This window comes from Apodemus sylvaticus, chromosome 11 (assembly GCF_947179515.1).
Source record: "Apodemus sylvaticus chromosome 11, mApoSyl1.1, whole genome shotgun sequence".
Lineage (NCBI taxonomy): Eukaryota > Metazoa > Chordata > Mammalia > Rodentia > Muridae > Apodemus > Apodemus sylvaticus.
The window spans coordinates 35,378,041-35,395,580 of record NC_067482.1 but is presented as its reverse complement, the minus strand read 5'-3'; the positions used below and the strand labels follow the sequence as shown (position 1 = coordinate 35,395,580).

The window sequence follows — 17,540 nt, the reverse complement described above, 5'->3', positions numbered from 1 at the left end:
TACACAGTACACAGCACATACACAGTACACACACAGTTCAATACAGTACACACACACAGCACACACAGCTTCCTCTTCTACCCAGAGGCTCATACTCCACACACACATACACAGAGGTCACATACGGCTTTCTTGGTATCAGTTTCAGTTTTGCTCTGTCAGCCTTTGTCCCCCGACCCCAACACACTACACACCATTTAGGGAAAAAGACTCCTCACTCGGGTCCAGGTAGAAGATACTGAGTCTCAGTTGAAGCGAAGCACACTGCAGTTGTCCCTACTTGTCACCCACAGCTCTCATATTTGTGCATATAACCAAATGCAGACTAAAATTAATTTGGAAAACACTTGCCTCCGACCTGACCATGCACAGACTTTTTCTTCCTTGTTATTGTTACCTAAGCAGTATAGCACAGCAATTGCATACACAGTATTTTCTATTTAATATTATAAGTAGTCCAGAGATAATTTGAAGTTTACGAAGATATGAAATTACAATGTTATTTTATACATAGGACCTGAATATTTGTGGATTTGGGTATCTACAGTAGTGTGAATAGGAATGGCCCCCATAGGCTCATAAGTTTGAATGCTTGGTCATTAGTCGCGGTCTTGTTGGAGGAAGTGTGTTACCGCCAGTGGGCTTTGGAGTTTCAAATGCTCAAGTCAGGCCCAGTGTCCCTCACTGCTTCCTGCTGCCTGCAGATCTGGGTGCAGAACGCTCAGCTGCTCTCCAGCACCATGTCTGCCTGCATGTTACCATGTTTCCTGCCATGACGATAATGGACTGAACCTCTGAAATTACAAACAAACCCCAATTAAATGCTTTCTTTTATAAGAGTTGCTGTTGTCATTGTGTCTGTTCATAATAGTAGAACACTGACTAAGACAGTATCCACGGGAAATAGCAGTAGCAACCCCTTACAGATACTGGGAAAAGATAGCTCGTTCCTTTCGTGTGCCATCGACTGTTTTGCCTGGCCACATCTCCAGAATGAATAGCTGGAATCTTAAAGACAATCTGCTGGGGCTTCCAGAAAAGGTTTCCCTTAGACTCCACAGACACAGCTACACAGGAGGACACACCCCTTATTGGCTGGACATGTGTTTTCTACGTGAAATTCTGACAGCCTCCTCAACCACTGTGATGTTCAAAGGGAGGGAAAATTGTGCGCACTGTGATCAGAGCAGAAAGAAGTGTTATAAAATCCCGGAAGTGCTATAAAATCCCGGAAGTGCTATAAAATCCAGCAGTCCTTGGTGACAGACCAGGGGCCAAATGTGTCCTGGGACCCTCCCTCTCAGAGCGTTGTGTTTAGTGAGGTAGCAACTCCCTGTCTACTGGCCAGCCATAGCTGAGTCTTCAATCCCTTGCAACTGGATGTCTAATGAAAAGATTTTTACACACACACGCACACACACACACACACACACACACACACCTGACAAACTATATCTAACAATCTGACCCATCACACGGCTATCTAACAATCTGACCCATCACACGGCTGAATGAATCCTTGGTCAAACTCTGCTTTGTCACTTCCAAATGTCCTATTTGCCCCTGGTCAAACCGTGATCTTACATGTCCCAACTTAACTCCCACTAACTCCAGCCATACATTTACCAAGGGGCACCGGTCATAGTCCCACAGACATATCAGTTCCATATTTGCCAAGGGCCACAGGTCAGCGGAGGCTATTTTTCCATCTCAACTCTATCATGCGTTCAATAGTCTTTATAAAAGTAACTTTACTTCTCTAAATTGCGGTTTTCTCACCTGTAAATCACGGGGAAGGTCTCATCTCTCAGAAGCCTTTAAAAATGAAGGAGCCAGATGTGCTGGCACACACCTGTATTCCCAGCACTCAGAAGGATGAGGCAGGAGAATCAATAGTTCAGGTGCAGACTGGGCTGTGTTAACAGACTCTATCACAAAGAAAAGGAAGAAAAAATAATAATTTAAATGAGGCAGGTCGCAAAGAGCAAAAGCCAGTGTTTGATGTGTAGTGACCTGTAGTCACAGCCTAAACAAATAATAAGTATGTGAATTGAAATTAGTAATTACTTTGGATTGACTGGGTCATTCAAATAGCAGTGGGGTAGCATTGTTACCACATCAGTGCAGCAGCAAGGACACATGGTAATAACTAGCCCACTGACCTATAATTGGATGTTTAATGCAGCAAATTTCTTATCCCACAAAGAATGCTTGGTTTTTTTTTTCTTTTTCTTGTGGATTCCAGAGCCTCAAATATTAGGCAAGTGCTCTACCACTGAGCCACATGGCCAGCTGAAAAGAATCTTCTTAAATGTCGACATACTTCCCATTTTCCTAAAGCAACTGAGCTTAGAGAGCCTCGATCAGTACCTGGGCTTGTAGACCAGGCGACTGAGAACCAAGCACGAATACTCTGCCCTGCACCATCTCTCAGTCACATCCTCCAGACCACTGCTCTTCACTGTTCTCTGCTGCCCAAGTTTTGTGACTAGCTCTGTGACTAACTCGGTGGCTTGATTTCTATCCATGAAGTAGAGTTTATGAGAGTAGCGCTTATGTAGTAAGCGCTTAGTAGAGTTTATGGTCAGCGTTTCTGAAAGCATTTCTATGTTGGGGGGAGGAGAAGGGCGACCAGCCTGGTGGTGCAGTGTGCCTTCTGTGGATGACCCACTTCTCTCGACACCAAGATACAACAGCTCCCGTACTTGTCAGTAAGCTGAGCGCTCACACCACTTCTTAGCCTTTTGTTGTTTACCCAGAGGTGAGAGCCTGTGATAAGGCCTCGTTGATGAGGTTTATGTGACTAGCAGTGGACATGTGCTGTTGACACTGTTTAGCATTTACTGAGCGTCACTGGGGCTCATTAGCTGACTGTCAAAAGATACCCATTAAATAGAGAAGCAAAAAAGAGACAAATCTATTTAAGGAAAATAGAAATAGATGAAAAATTAAATAGGAAAGTCTCTTGGAGTTTAAATATCCAAGAAACAACTGAGCTTAGTGATGACTTTCAAGGCTTAAAATCTTTATCCAGGTCATCTCTTACTAACATTCTTATTGAACAGCCCGAGGTTTCATTGTCAACTCAGGGAATTAAGAAATGCCGAGAAGTTGGTGCCAGTAGGATTTACTGAAGGAGGTGGAGACAGGAAGATCACGAGTTCAAGGCCAGCCTGGGCCACACACTTTTATACCTTGCATGAGTCCATCCTGAAAGTCTGTTCTGAGCAGCAGTGGGCAGTTCTCTCTGTCTGGCTTCTCTCACGCTGAAGCGCACAGCTCCACACCAAGGAAAACTCAGTGGACATGGACATGAACCCTGTCAGGCCCAGAACTATCTTTCTGGTTGTGAACTAAAGGCAGACAAAGATTATCACTTTAAGGTGAGTAATAATTCAAATGAGCATCAGTTATCATTAAGAATGATCGGTTTAGGGGCAGGAGCAAAAGATTACACATCATAGAGGCGGTAGCAACGAACTCTGAAGGCGGTCCAACTAAAGCAGCACTGGCAACGTTGAAAATGTCTGTTCAACCAGCAGTTTCCCTTGGGACCTTTGAGATCACACCACCTGTGGTCTTAAGGTTGAATCGTGGTTCAGGTCCTGTGCACATTGGTGGAGAGCACCTAGAAGCTGTAGATAGAGGAAGAGGCAGAATCTGAAGATAAAAATGAGGAGGATGCAAAAATCTTAGGCATGTCTGGAAAGTAACATGCTTTCCAGAAGATGCTCCTGAAGATGGTAACAAGGTTGTACAGGAAAAAAGTAAAAAGCAAAGAAAAGGAGGAGGAGGAGGAGGAGGAGGAGGAGGAGGAGGAGGAGGAGGAGGAGGAGGAGGAGGAGGAAGGTTTTGGTGAGAAGGAAAGTGAAGAAAATGTTCCAGTGAAGAAATCTGTTTGAAATACCCCAGCCAAAAATGCACAAAAACCAAACCGAAATGGAAAACATCAAGATCAAAAAGTAAAGAGTCCTTCAAAACCAAAACCCTCCTAAAACACCATAAGGATCTAATTTCACAGAAGATATTAAGGCAAAATGCAACCAAGTATAGAAATAGTCCACATAGAACACCATCAACAATCCAGACCGAAGTCTTCTCTTTCCAGCTCCATCCCCTCTCCTGATTGGCCATCCTTCCCCACTCCCCTCTCCTGATTGGCCATCCTTCCCCACTCCCCTCTCCTGATTGGCTATCCTTCCACATTCCCCTCTCCTGATTGGCTATCCTTCCACACCCCTCTCCTGATTGGCCATCCTTCCCCACTTGCACACTAGATGTAATCTCTTGTTTTCCTAAAGCACTTTTCTTCACTCTTGTAATGCAGAGGACTTTACTGCCTTTTAGTACTTTTGCATGTGTGTCATCTCTCTGGTCAAGGTTTTAAAAGCCTATCCTTAGCTGCTGCTCAATAAAATTTTGAATGAACAAGAAAGAAGGAAAGAAAGAAAGAAAGAAAGAAAGAAAGAAAGAAAGAAAGAAAGAAAGAAAGAAAGAAAGAAAGAAAGAAAGAAAGAAAGAAAGAAAGAAAGAAAGAAAGAAAGAAAGAAAGCTTAAAACCTTTATCCGGGTCAGTTCTTACTAACATTCTTGTAGAACAGCCCGAGGTTTCATTGTCAACTCAGAGAATTAAGAAATGCCGAGAAGTTGGAAAGAAAGAAAGAGAGAAAGAGAGAAAGAAAGAAGGAAAGAAAGAAAGAAAGAAAGAAAGAAAGAAAGAAAGAAAGAAAGAAAGAAAGAAAGAAAGAAAGAAAGAAAGAGGAGGGAGGGAGGGAAGGAAGGAAAGAAAGAAAAGGAAAGACAAGACAAGGAAAGGAAGGAAAGGAAAGACAAGGAAAAGAAAAGAAAGATAGGAAAGGAAAGGAGAGGGGAGGGGAGGGGAACAGAGGGGAGGGGAGAGGAGGGGAGGGGGGAGCAGAGTGGAGGGGAGGGGAGGGGAGAGGAGGGGAGGGGAGAGGAGGGGAAGGGGAAAGGAGGGGAGGGGAGTGGAGAAGAGGGGAGGGGAAGGGAGGGGAGGGAAGGGGAGGGGAGGGAAGGGGAAGGGAGGGGAGGGGAGGGAAGGGGAAGGGAGGGAAGGGTAGGGGAGGGAAGGGGAGGGATGGAAAGGAAAGGAAGGAAAAGAATGCTAAGATTTTAAGAGGTTTAGTGAGGCATACCTGTAAGGACATTTTCAGAGAGAGTTATCTAAGGGGAGAAGGAACCAAACTCAAATGTGTGGACCACCATCCTGTGAGCAGAGCAGGCCCTGTGCTCTGATCATATAAGTAGGGAAAGGCAAGAGCTGGCCTGAGCAACAGTCTCACACTTCCTGGACTGCGGTGTGGGATGTGAGCTGAACTTCTCTGCTGGGCCTCCCTGCATCATGAAGACTCTGACACCTAAGCCAGAAAAACCCCACTGTTCTCTTGAGATACACATATTGGGTATTGTGGTAGCAGCGATGCAAATTTCAGTCGTGTCCAACCAAACCTTTGAGACCGTTTTTTGTATCTCTTCCTTCTGTTCTAGCATCTGCCATAGTCAACCACACACGGCCACTGGAACACAAAGCCTGGGGTTTTTTGGGTCTAGTGGTGTGTTCTGCAGCATCTGAATTGAGGTGGTCGCACTTTAAGGATTTCTGGGCTAAACGAATCTGACTAACTTGGTTGAACTAACTTACCGCATCTTCATTTTTCTCACCACTGTGAGAAACCTCCAGAGAGGATGGCTGCCTTTTGCCTCACAGTTCCAAAGAATACAGCCCGTCACACTAGAGAAGGCACCGCAGCAGCAGCCTGGGCTGTGGTACCTATACAAAGAAGAACTAGGAAGCAAAAGCACTTCTCTGCTCCTCTGCCCCTTTTAAGTCAGTTCAGGGCCCCAGTCCATCGATTAACATCTGGTACATTCAGGGTGAGTCTTGAACTAAAATTCTCAAAAAAAAAAAAAAAAATCCCACAAAGATACACCCAGAGATATGTCTCCTAGGTGGCTGGTTTCATAGCCACTCGTGTTAACAATGCTTTAGTGGTTACTCATGGAGAACACTTCCTGGTACTTGTTTTCTTCTTTCTTTTTTTCTTTTTTGGGGGGTTTTGTTTTGTTTTGTTTTTGTTGTTGTTGTTGTTGGGGTTTGGGTTTTTTTTTTTTTTTTTTTCAAGACAGGGTTTCTCTGTGTGGCCCTGGCTGTCCTGGAACTCACTCTGTAGACCAGGCTGGCCTCGAACTCAGAAATCTACCTGCCTCTGCCTCCCAAGTGCTGGGATTAAAGGCGTGCGCCACCACTGCCTGGCTATTAACTTTTTATTGATTCTTTGTGAATTTCACATCACGCATCCCAATACCATTCATCTCTGTCCCTTCATAGTCACCTTATGCCTTTGCAACCTCCCTCCCAGAAGAAATATATAAAATGTATCCCTCCTTCTGTGGAAGCGGCAGTGTGTCACGGTGTATCACACACAGTTCACCCCTTTGCCCAAACAGCTTTACAAATGTTTACAAATGTTCATGGCAGGGAGTCATTGGTCTGGTTTGAGACCTCTAACTTGTGTTTTACTATCAATACTGAGGAGACTCCTCTCAGAATCCTGTTTTGCCCTGTGTGATGGAGATCCTTGAGCTTTCAATCTGCAGGGCCGGCCCCTTCACAAGCTCTAACAGTTCCCAGAAGGGGTGGGTGCTGGGGTGGGCAACACAGAGCCCCGGATCCGGGCCTGCGTGGAAGCTAACTTACTCAATGAGCTGGCTCTCCTGCTTTGCCCAGGTGCAGGGCTAGCTCTCCCGCTTTCACACCCTTGGCCCAACTCTCCTCTGCCCCGCCACCTCTTCTACTGTGCTGCCAAGGTGAGGTGAGGGTCAGGAGGGAAGGAGAGGGGGAGGGGGATGCATCTCTCTCAAGCCCACCTAATGGCAGACAAGAAGCAAGGCCTGCTCTCCTGTGCTCACACTCTCTGGGGCTGGCTCCCCTGCACCCCCACCACCAGGGGCAGCTCTACTGTGCTGCCCAGACCAGGTATGGGGCCTAGTGCCACGGCTGGTGAGGGGTGGGGCCAAATCTCCCACCAAAGTTGAGGGGCAGGAGCCAGCTCAGCACAATGCTCAGACATCAACATGACCTCAGGCAGCAGGCTAAACCAAGGCCTTCAGTGGTAACATGGACCTTGGACGTCCATGCAGAACCTTGTTGTGATAAGACCATGAACCCTGGCCACAGACAGTAGCATGGGCCCAGATGTCAGCTTGGCCTTAGATGGCAGTGCAGGCTTCTCAGATCAGTATGTCCCCTGGCAGGAAAACAGCTCTCAGACATCTACATGGTCTCAGGTGGTAGCCCAGGCCACTGACATCTGCATGGCCTAGGGTCCTAACGTGGGCCACAGACGTAACACAGATCGCAGCTGCAGCAGGACCACAGACTCAGACATGGCCTTCAGCAGCAGATGGGGCCAGGACATCACCATGACCTCAGGTGGCAGCACTGGCCTCTCAGATCAGCCTGTTCTCCAGCTTCAGGCCAGCCCCACAGATATTAACGTGGTCTCAGGCGGCACCCAGACCACTGACATCTGGATGGTCTTGGGTGGCAACACAGGCCACAGACCTCAGCACAGACCCAGGCATGGCCCTTGGCAGCAGCCAGAGCGGGATCCCTCCATGGCCTGGGGTGGTTGTGCAGGCTCCTCATATATATGTCTGTTTGTCACCGGTGCTGTGTCTCCACAGGGGAGGAAGGCTTCTTGTTCCCGCCCATCTCTCCACAGTGTGCTCCCTCTTTCTAATCTCTCCATCATATATTCCAAAGGCCAGTTGCTTTTTCTCTTCAAAGAAAGCCGAATCCAAGGTACAGCTCTGGCTACAGGCCCTACTCCCAGTCATAGTGCAGATTCTAGGGGACACCACTTGGGCTCTTTTCCCAGGTCTTCACCCCAGTTCTCCTGAGAGTAATCTCTCTCAGTTAATCACACACAGTCAAATCTACTCACGGATTTGAGTGGTCCTCTATTTTTAGGAAACTCAATCTAACTAAGTCAGAGTTAAGACTCTAATGCTCAAGGCATCTAGAAAGCCAAAGCAGGTTTTGCATAAAAGATCAAGACTCGGAATGTCGCCAGGCCTCTCAACAACACAAACTGGAAGACGGTGCATCAAGTCCTTGGAAGTTCTGGAGAAGAATGATTGTTACCATACTGACGACTCCATAAAATAGAGTGACATAGTGACACCCCAGTAATCCAGCACTTGAAAAGCTGAGGCTTCATGAGTTCAAGGCCACCTTAGATACACGAGTGAGACACACCTCGAAAAACTAAAATTACTGTACTGGTTGGTTTTGTGTGTCAACTTGACATAAGCTGGAGTTATCACAGAGAAAGGAGCCTCCCTTGAGGAAATGCCTCCATGAGATCCAGCTGTAAGGCATTTTCTCAATTAGTGATCAAGAGCGGGAGGGCCCAGTCCATTGTGGGTGTTGTCATCTCTGGATTTGTGGTCCTGGGTTCTATAAGAAAGCAAGCCAGGGGAAGCATCCCTCCATGGTCTCTGCAACAGTTCATCCCTCCTCCTTGCCCTGCCTTCCTGTCCTGTCCTGGCTTCCTTTGGAGATGAACAATAATGTGGAAGTGTACGCTGAATAAACCATTTCCTCTCCAACTTGCTTCTTGGTCGTGATGTTTTGTGCAGGAATACAAAACCTGACTAAGATAATTACCAAGCAAACAAAATATTGTCAAGGTGAGCTTCCATGTTGAGCACCTGAGAAGCTTCTTGGAATTCAAGTTCTCAAAGAATCATCCTGTGCGTACTCTTCTTCAAGGGGTGCCTTGGCAAACCAGGAGAGTGAATCAAGAGAGGGGCACATGTGACCAGAAGGAGAAATGCCAAGAAGAGGTAAGGGTATAGGGAAATAATAAGGGAGATGCCCAAGGAACAGCGAGGATGGGACCTTGGGGTTGGGCTCAGGGTTCTCCACAAGCAGAGAAAATGAGGAACACCCAGTGTGTGGCAAGATACAGACAGGCAACTGGAGAAAGAGTTTAAGAATGCGATGGTTTCTGGGCAGTGGTGATGCACACCTTTAGTCCCAGCACTCAGGAGGCAGGTGGATCTCAGTGAATTCAAGGTCAGCCTGGTCTGCAGAGTAACAAAAAACAAAAAAACAATAAACAAAAAACAAAAAAACAAAACAAAACATGATAGTGACCTTGGGCATTTCTGTGACTCGCTGGTATCAGTTTCTACATGTAAATAGGAAGAATAGTCGTTATTTTCTCATAGGTTTTCCTAAGGATTTAAAGAGTTAATAAATCTCACAAAACACAAAACTACCTGACATGATTGAGCCTGCTCTGTGCTGTTTCAGCCGAGCTGAGAAAAAGCTTAAATTTGCCATATGTGGGTGTGGCTTGCCATATGTGGGTGTGGCTTGCCATATGTGGGTGTGGCTTGCCATATGTGGGTGTGGCTTGCCATATGTGGGTGTGGCTTGCCATATGTGGGTGTGGCTTGCCATATGTGGGTGTGGCTTGCCATATGTGGGTGTGGCTTATATGCAGATTGCTCAGCCTGAGGGCAATTTTTTTTTGTCTACTCCTTTAATTTTCGTCTTTTAAAATATAATTTTGAGTCTTAGAGTAACGCATACATATCTGCCTGTTTCTACTCAGATTTTTATCAAACTAGCATTTTTTCAGTCCTTTTAAAACTAACTTACTTCAGTTTTCCTTCCCCACTCTCTTCCTTCCTTCTTTTCTCTTTTTCTCTATCTCTCCCTCTCTTCTACCCTCTCTCTCTTCTTTCTTCCCTCCTCTTCTGTCTTCCCTCCTTCCCTCTCTTCCTTCCTTCCCTCCCCTTCCCTTCCTTCTTCCTTCTCTCTCCCCCTTCCTTCTTCCTTCCCCCTTCTTCCTTTCCCTCTCCCTCCCTTCCTCCTCCCTTCCTTCTTTCCCCAACACTCTAGTTTGATAATGGCTTTTCATGGCCAGAGGAGGCCCTACTCCCACGATTCACATAAGTCTCATTGGAAGACACACTTGGAAGAACAGGAAGCACCACAAAATGCTTTGCACATTCATGGAAGTACTAATTGCAGTTTGTTTTTTGTTTTAAACTGGAAAGTCATACAATATATTCTGATCACAGATCCCTTCCCTTCCTCCCTCTTCTCCCAGATCCTCCCACATCCCCACCCATTCAAGTCTGCTCCTTCTTTGTCTCTTTAGAAAACAAACAAGAAAAAAAAAAGCAAATGAACCAGAATGATTTAAAAAAAAAAAAAAGGTACAAGATACACACACAGAGACACATGTTAAACAAACAGAAAAGGGCTTGATTTCCAACAGGGGGACAGTAAATTAAATTAAAAGATACCTCAGGGACTAAAGCCAGTGATATAAAAATGTGTGGTTACAGTACAAGACGTTCTGGAAGAAACCTAACGATTTCAGGGAAAGCGAAGCTTGAAGTGCGTGTGAGAGAGAGGTTGAGGTGTGTGTGAGAGAGAGGTTGAGATGCGTGTGAGAGAGAGGTAGTCTCGTCTCTCAGTCAGCGTGTCTCCTTACCCCTGCATTTCTTGGGACTTCTAGTATGCTCCAAAACAACCAACACTGTGGCGAGCAAGGCTTTGCCTCGTGGGAGCTGGCTTCTAAGCATGAGCTCTAGATTCTGGGGGAGACCCAAGCCCAGCCTTTTCACACGGACGATGGCCGCTGCCTCGGCGCCATCTCCTTGTGTGTTCCAGGCAATGAGGCCAGCCAAGCCCGCACTTGGAGTAAATCTGGAGAAATTTATGCTGACACTTGGTTCCACATCTGGAAATGCTGAGGGGCAGCTACAGCCCCAACCCTGCGGCCAATTCCTTCTCCAAAAGCTGTTCCACACACCTTGCAGACAAACGCTGCTCTTTACAGATGCTTGGTGAATTTTCAAAACTCTATTACCCAAAACTGAGAGGAGTGAAATGTTCAGGCGGAAAGTTAAATTTTTCAGGCTGTCACTCGGAAAACTCCAAATCTGGGCGGGTCTGCCAAGTGTGACCGTGTGGCCATAAGTTGTACTCCAAATAACGCCCTTTGGATTAAATACACCATTTAAAATGTTCCCACAAAAGCCTTCTTTTAGGAACTGATTGCATCTATGGCTAGATGCCACAGCTTAGCCCTTTCTAAGGAGAAACTGTTAAATTCTTTTACAAAAAGAAATAAACGAAAATTCTTCATAAAGTTGCAAAACCAGTGGGAAATCAGGTACATTGAAAGAAGTTTTCATGATTCTATTCACATAAAAGAAACTGAGCTGCTAAAGGAAAGATAAATCATCCTCTTTATGATTTAGAGAATTTTATCTATACATATTTTTCTATTCTTACTTTAAAATTTCTCAAGAGGAAAACATTGTGATTTTATTTTTTGTTTTTTGTTTTTTGTGGTGGGGGAGGAGGTGGTTTTTGTTTGGTTGGTTTTGGCCCTGACCTAACATAGAGGAAAAGGAATAGGGTGAGAATATTTTACTGTCAGGCATTTTGCAAACAGGGAGAGTGAGCAAGTCCAACGAGCTAACAGGCCAGGTGAGGAGGAACGTCCACAGAGCCGTGTCGTGCTGGGGCCTCGTGCACAGGGTCAAGCCAGACACAGCCCCAAGGCTGAGGTGGGGAGGTAGGCGTGAGTTCCATCCCTACCAAGATGCTACCTGCAAGTGACATCTGCTTCCAAAGGAAAAATTCATTCTCTAAGGGAGTCTCCCTGGCTGTGTTAGCCATGCTTCAGGGCAGGCCCGTGCCCAGCAGTAGTGTGTGGTTTGGAGGTATATGGAGTGTGGGGGGAGTGGAGAGTATAAGGGGTATATGTGTATCTGTGTCTGTATGTGAGGTGTGTGTGTGTGTGTGTGTGTGTGTGAATGGAGATGGGGGTGGTATATTATATGTGTGCATGTGTGTGGTATGTGATATATATATATATATCACACATCATATATATATATGATGTGTGGTGTGTATATATATGTGCTGTGCAGTGTATGTGTGTGGAAGGGTACCAGTGTGAGTATGTGTGTGTATGTGGGAGTGGAGATGGTTGTAGTGTATTATATGTGTGCATATGTGTGGTATATGAGTGTGGTATATATGTGTGTGTGTGTGTGTGTGTGTGTCTGTGTCTGTGTGTGTGGTGTGTGGTGTATGATGTGTATTTGTGTGTGTGTGTGAGAATGGAGATGAGGGTGGTGTATTATATGTGTGCATGTGTGTGTGTTTGTGTGTGTGTGTACTGAATCAACTTACTCTTAAGGCTGTTTTTCTTTTTAGAACATATAGTATGCTTTGTGAGACTGAGCATGATCCAAGGAGAGTTCCTCTTTGTCTCCCTGAGGCAGTAAAGATAGCCTGATGCTTCAGGCAAACCCAGCCCCCCCCACCATCCACCAGAAGGAGAAGCCAGTAGGGGGTTGATTTGCCATGGCAGATGAAATCGGACCACCCCTGAGCAGAGAGCATGTGGGTATAGGGGTCACGGGATCCCTATCAGATGTGATCATCTAGACCTCCTGTTCTGGACATGTAGTACAGGCAGCCTTTGAAAATCTGTTCTTGCTAAGTGTGTGTGACCCAAGGTAAGTAAAAATACCATAAAACCTGAACTCCTGACTTGGTGCCTTCCTGTGGCATCTCCTTAGGCCCTGAGTCATTTCATCAAAGAAGTCATGCAGCCTGCAGTTTGGAAACACGCCCTGGAGCCTGCCTTCTTGGATCTGAGTCCCTCTGCCTTTCTCTTCCCAGCTGGGTAACTCCAGATGAGTTACTCAGCTTCTCTGTAAAAGGGGGATGCTGATGGTACCCCAAGTAGGAACATGCACATTTGCTAAGTAACTAGTTAAACCAGTTCCTGGGGAGCAAGGGAGAACAGGGAGGTATTTGCTGCATTTGAACACACATACACACACACACACACACATGCTTACACACATGCACTCACGCACTTTGTCTTCTGGCTTTAACTTCCCTGCATTCATCTAGTTGTCTTAGAGCTTTTTTGTTTGTTTGTTTGTTTGTTTGTTTGTTTGTTTGATTCCAAGACAGTCTCTGGACTGGTAACCTTGGCTGGCTTCAAACTCATTGTCCTCTTGCTTCAGCCTTCTACCACGTCTCCTATTCACTTAGAATCACCAACACCCTCCCTGGCTCACAGATTCATAGCAGATGTTAGAAGGTTTTTTTTCTGATATGAATGGCTGGTGTTTTACTTTTCTGGGGGAGGTTATAGATATCTTTTATCATTTCTTGATTCTCTCTACGTGAGCCACCCATCCTATCTGTGTGGGATCGAAAGTGGGTAGAAACTGAGGTGATTGGCAAGAATGTCTTGACAATAAAACATTTCAGGAAACGTTAAGAGTTTTACTACATCATCTTTTATTCTGCTAGAAAATGACCACTTAATGGGCCAGTAAGATGGCTCAATGGGTAAAGCACCTGTCCCCAGGCACAGGTGGAGAGACCCAGGTCCCATACACTGCCCTCTGCCTTCCACACTCACGCCATGGTCTGCGTCTCTCTCTCTCTCTTTCACTCTCTCTCTCTCTCTTTCTCTCTCCCTCTCTTTCACACACACACACACACACACACACACACACACACTCATACACACACACAAATGCAATTTTAAGTTTACTATTTAAAGTGTGTCATGACGATTTGTGATTTTCAGATATTCAAGGTCTGTCCTACAAATGTTCTGTGAACAGTAATTTCGGAGAAGGATCAGAAACTGACTGATGGACTGGTTAAAACTGTATTGATGTGGGAGGTTGGAATGTTGCAGGTCCAGAGTCTAATTATAACTTATCTTACGTTAGCTTTATCCCTCTAATAGACATTCCTGGCCTGTCACTGTGTCTGGAACTACCATGCTGCGAACAGATAAAAACCGTTGAAATCTATTAACTGTGCAGGCCACTAGCTTCCATCAAGCCAACAGCTAAGGACGCCATTAGATAGCATCTAAGGGATAAGGAGATTTTCCCCCAAACCACCTGCCTCTGTGATGTTTCCACCACAGTATGTTTTAAGTTTCTGTGTTTATAACTCTCTTTGTTCTGTTGTTATAAAACGTCAGGAGATTGTGGAATCTGGGATAACCTAGCTCCAGAGTTCCCAGGCTATGGTTACTCAAATTTGGCTCCAGCATAAACTCTTCTTTTATTCCCTTTGAGGTAAGAACTGTGTTATTTTGCATCATCAGTTTCTTCTTAACATATGTAATTTATCTCTCTAATGGCAAGTTTCAGACCTCAACTCTTCTTTCAAGACCTACTTAAAACATTGAGCAAGTCGCTGTCCATGGGAATTGCTAGCTCAGGGGCACTGTTTGCTTTAACAAATACATGACTGTTCCTGGGGTGCTGTTACATTACTCCACACAGTTCCTCGAAGCGCTTACCAAATCTCGGAGCAAAGACCCCAGCAATGGTCCATCTGTGTGTCAGAGTCCTACAATTGACAAGGCACTTAAGTAAATCATGACTCAGAGTCTCCCATGGCCTCCTCCTCCCAGAAGGGCTCGTGGCCACACAGACACCAGTGTCCTCTCTCAAAACAGCTTACAGCCAGGTTCTTGTTGGAGGGTACTCACAAATAAACTCGGGGACAACCCTCTCTGTGCTCACTTTGTATAACTTGAACCCATGTGTTACAGATGTGGACCTGGCGGGAGGTGTTGAGTACGATCCAGAGAAGATTGTGGGAGGACTCAGCCCACTGGGGACATTCCTCAAAGAGGATGGTAGGGCCCTGGCCCCTCCCTTTCCTTTTATCCTTACCAGGTAAGTGGTCCGACTCCATCACATTCTCCCCACAGGCTTAGGAGCAGCTGGACCAATCTCTCCCAGAGCGAAGCATTCTCAGGTATTAGCTGGTCATCTCAGGCATTTGTTATAAAAAGCTATTTTGGGACACAGTTTCACATGAAAGAATGCTACAACTTCCAAGCCAACTGGATTCAAGCTAATGTGCTTACCTCCCCATTTTCTCATCCCCACCAAAGCCCCCCTCCATCTCCCTGAGCTGACACAAGAAATCCTGCTTCTTTACCCCTTGTGCTGTGATGGTCCAAGAGTAAATCTTGCAGTGGTGGAGTACTACTAAGCCCTGGAAAAGAATGTAACAATGCCATTTCTGTCATATGAATGAACTCGAGGGGACATGATGCTAAATTAAGTTAGCCAGTTGCAGAAGACTAAATGTTGCATGTACAGAAGGAATCTGAACAGGACATCCCACAGATGCAGAGCTGAGTGGTGTTTGCTGGGAGCTTCAGGAACGAGAAATGGGGAGATGCTGCTCCACAGATAAAAGTCTGTGGTGTGCAGAAGGAAAATGTTCTGGAAATGTACTATTAAATGTGCTACATAAAGGTAGCACTGTATGATGTGCTTGAAGACATGGAAAGAGGTGAATCCTGTGTTACGTGTTTTCATAGTGAGCAACAGAAACATGGGGGAGTTCTCAGAGGTAGTGGGTACATGCATCTTTGTCTTCATTGTGATGATGAAGGTATGGACAGATGTCCAAGTTCACACACACACAGAGAGACACACAGAGAGACACTCACACACAGACATATACAGAGAGACACACAGACACACACACAGACACACACACAGGGACTCAGACACACAGAGACACACACAGACACACACACACACAGAGACACACAGAGACACACACACAGACACATACACAGAGATACATAGCCACACACAGAGACACACAGAGACACACACAGACACACACACACAGAGACACACAGACACACACACACACAGACACACACACACACAGACACACACAGACAGACACGGACACACACACAGAGAGACACACACATTACTTGTTTCTATGGTCTTTGTATCAGTCAGGATTCTCTAGAGTAACCAGATTTACACAACGGATCTCTCTGTATAGAAAGAGAATTTATTAGAATGACTTATAGGCTGTGGTCCAGCTAGGTCAACAATGGCTGCCTCTGAACTGAAGGTCCAAGAATCCAGTAGTTGCTCAGTCCATGAGGCTGGAGTCTCAGATGGTCTTAGTATATACCAGCATGTAGAAGTAGGCTCTAGTGATCTTCAAAGAACGGGCCTGCTAGCAACGAGAGAGTGAATAGGCGCAGAGCAAAAGCTTCCCTCTTCTGTGTCCTTATAAAGGCTCCTAGGGAGACCCATGGCTCATTGTAGAGATGTCTGTCTTCCCCAAAGATCCAACTAGAACTAGACCTTCCCAGTTCAAATTAAGCAAAACTCCTTCACAGGTGTGTCTCTCCATTTGGGGGTTCTGGTTAATTCCACCACGTTGGCAACCAAGAATAGCCCTCACAGTCACCTCCCCAAAACAAGGGTCTGCTGTAAGATCACCTATCTCCAGGTCTAATCAAGAATCCAGCCATTTTCAGGGGGCCTCAGGAGCTCCCATTTCTCTCTAGTGAAAACTCTGCCTCCATCAGAATGGACTGTAAAGGCTCTGCCAGACCTGCCCTCGCCCTTGCTCAGCCTCACCTGCAACTTACGCTGAGTAGCCTTAGCTTGATCCTTTGTAGTGAGTTATCCAGAGCCCACCCCACTCTCTACTTCAACCCCTTCTCTGGCTAACTCCTTCCTCCCCTCAACCACAGCTTCTGCCTACTTGGTTGCTTCTCATCGTTTTATGTTACAGGCTGCAGTGACATCTAGGTTTCCAGGAAGCCTCTCCTGCCCTTTCCAGGAAGCTGCAGTTCTACTGTGATTTTCCAGAGCTCCCTGCTGGACTGGGAAGCAAGCCCTTGGGAGCAGACACTCCCTTTATTGGTTAACCGCGTTCTCCTACCACAGAACCTTCAAGGTATCACACTGTCTTGTTGGGTGAATGGACCAGTTGGTGGTCATCCTCACCCTCGTAATGTGTAGCAGTGGGATCCCATTGCCAGAGCCCAAAGACCCCAATTCTTGTGCCTCTGACTCTCTAATGAATGTTATACCACAATTGCACTATCATGTTTTTTTGCTGTTAAGACAGTATAGCTGACAAGATGCTACTGAGGGACAAAGGGTTAATTCTAGCCCATAGTTTGAGGAGGTAAAGTCTTCATGGTGGGGAGGGCCTGGCAGCAGGAGTGAGGGGCAGCTGGTCACTTTGTGTTGTAGCCAGGAAGCAGAGAGAATAGGAGCTGATGGGGCCAGGCTACAGAGTCCCATTCCCAGTGGTCTACTTCCTTCAGAAGGCTCCACCTGTGCACAAACTCAGATAGCGCCAGCGGCTGGAGACCAAGCGTTGACCATTTCATACTCAAACTGCCACAGCGATCTGACCACAGAGTCTGTCCAATCATCTCTCTCACTCATGTAAGTATGTACTGGGGAGGGGATCCCTCCAAGTGACAACAGATCCAGAATGACCACACCCAGCCTGCTCTTGTTTGCCACCGACCTGGGTGTGATTCTGTCTTTCGTCCCCTTCAGACTGTGTGCCTGACTCCTCAGACCGAGAACAGCAAGGACGGGGTCAGAGAGGAAAGGAGACATTGGGAGAGATGGTTCAA

The 17,540-nt window shown here is 46.1% G+C and overlaps 1 pseudogene; it reads left to right on the top strand.

The window, feature by feature from the left end:
• Positions 1–4,157, top strand: part of LOC127696741 (nucleophosmin-like) — a 140,540-nt pseudogene extending 136,383 nt beyond the window's left edge.
• Positions 4,158–17,540: the final 13,383 nt, after the last annotated feature.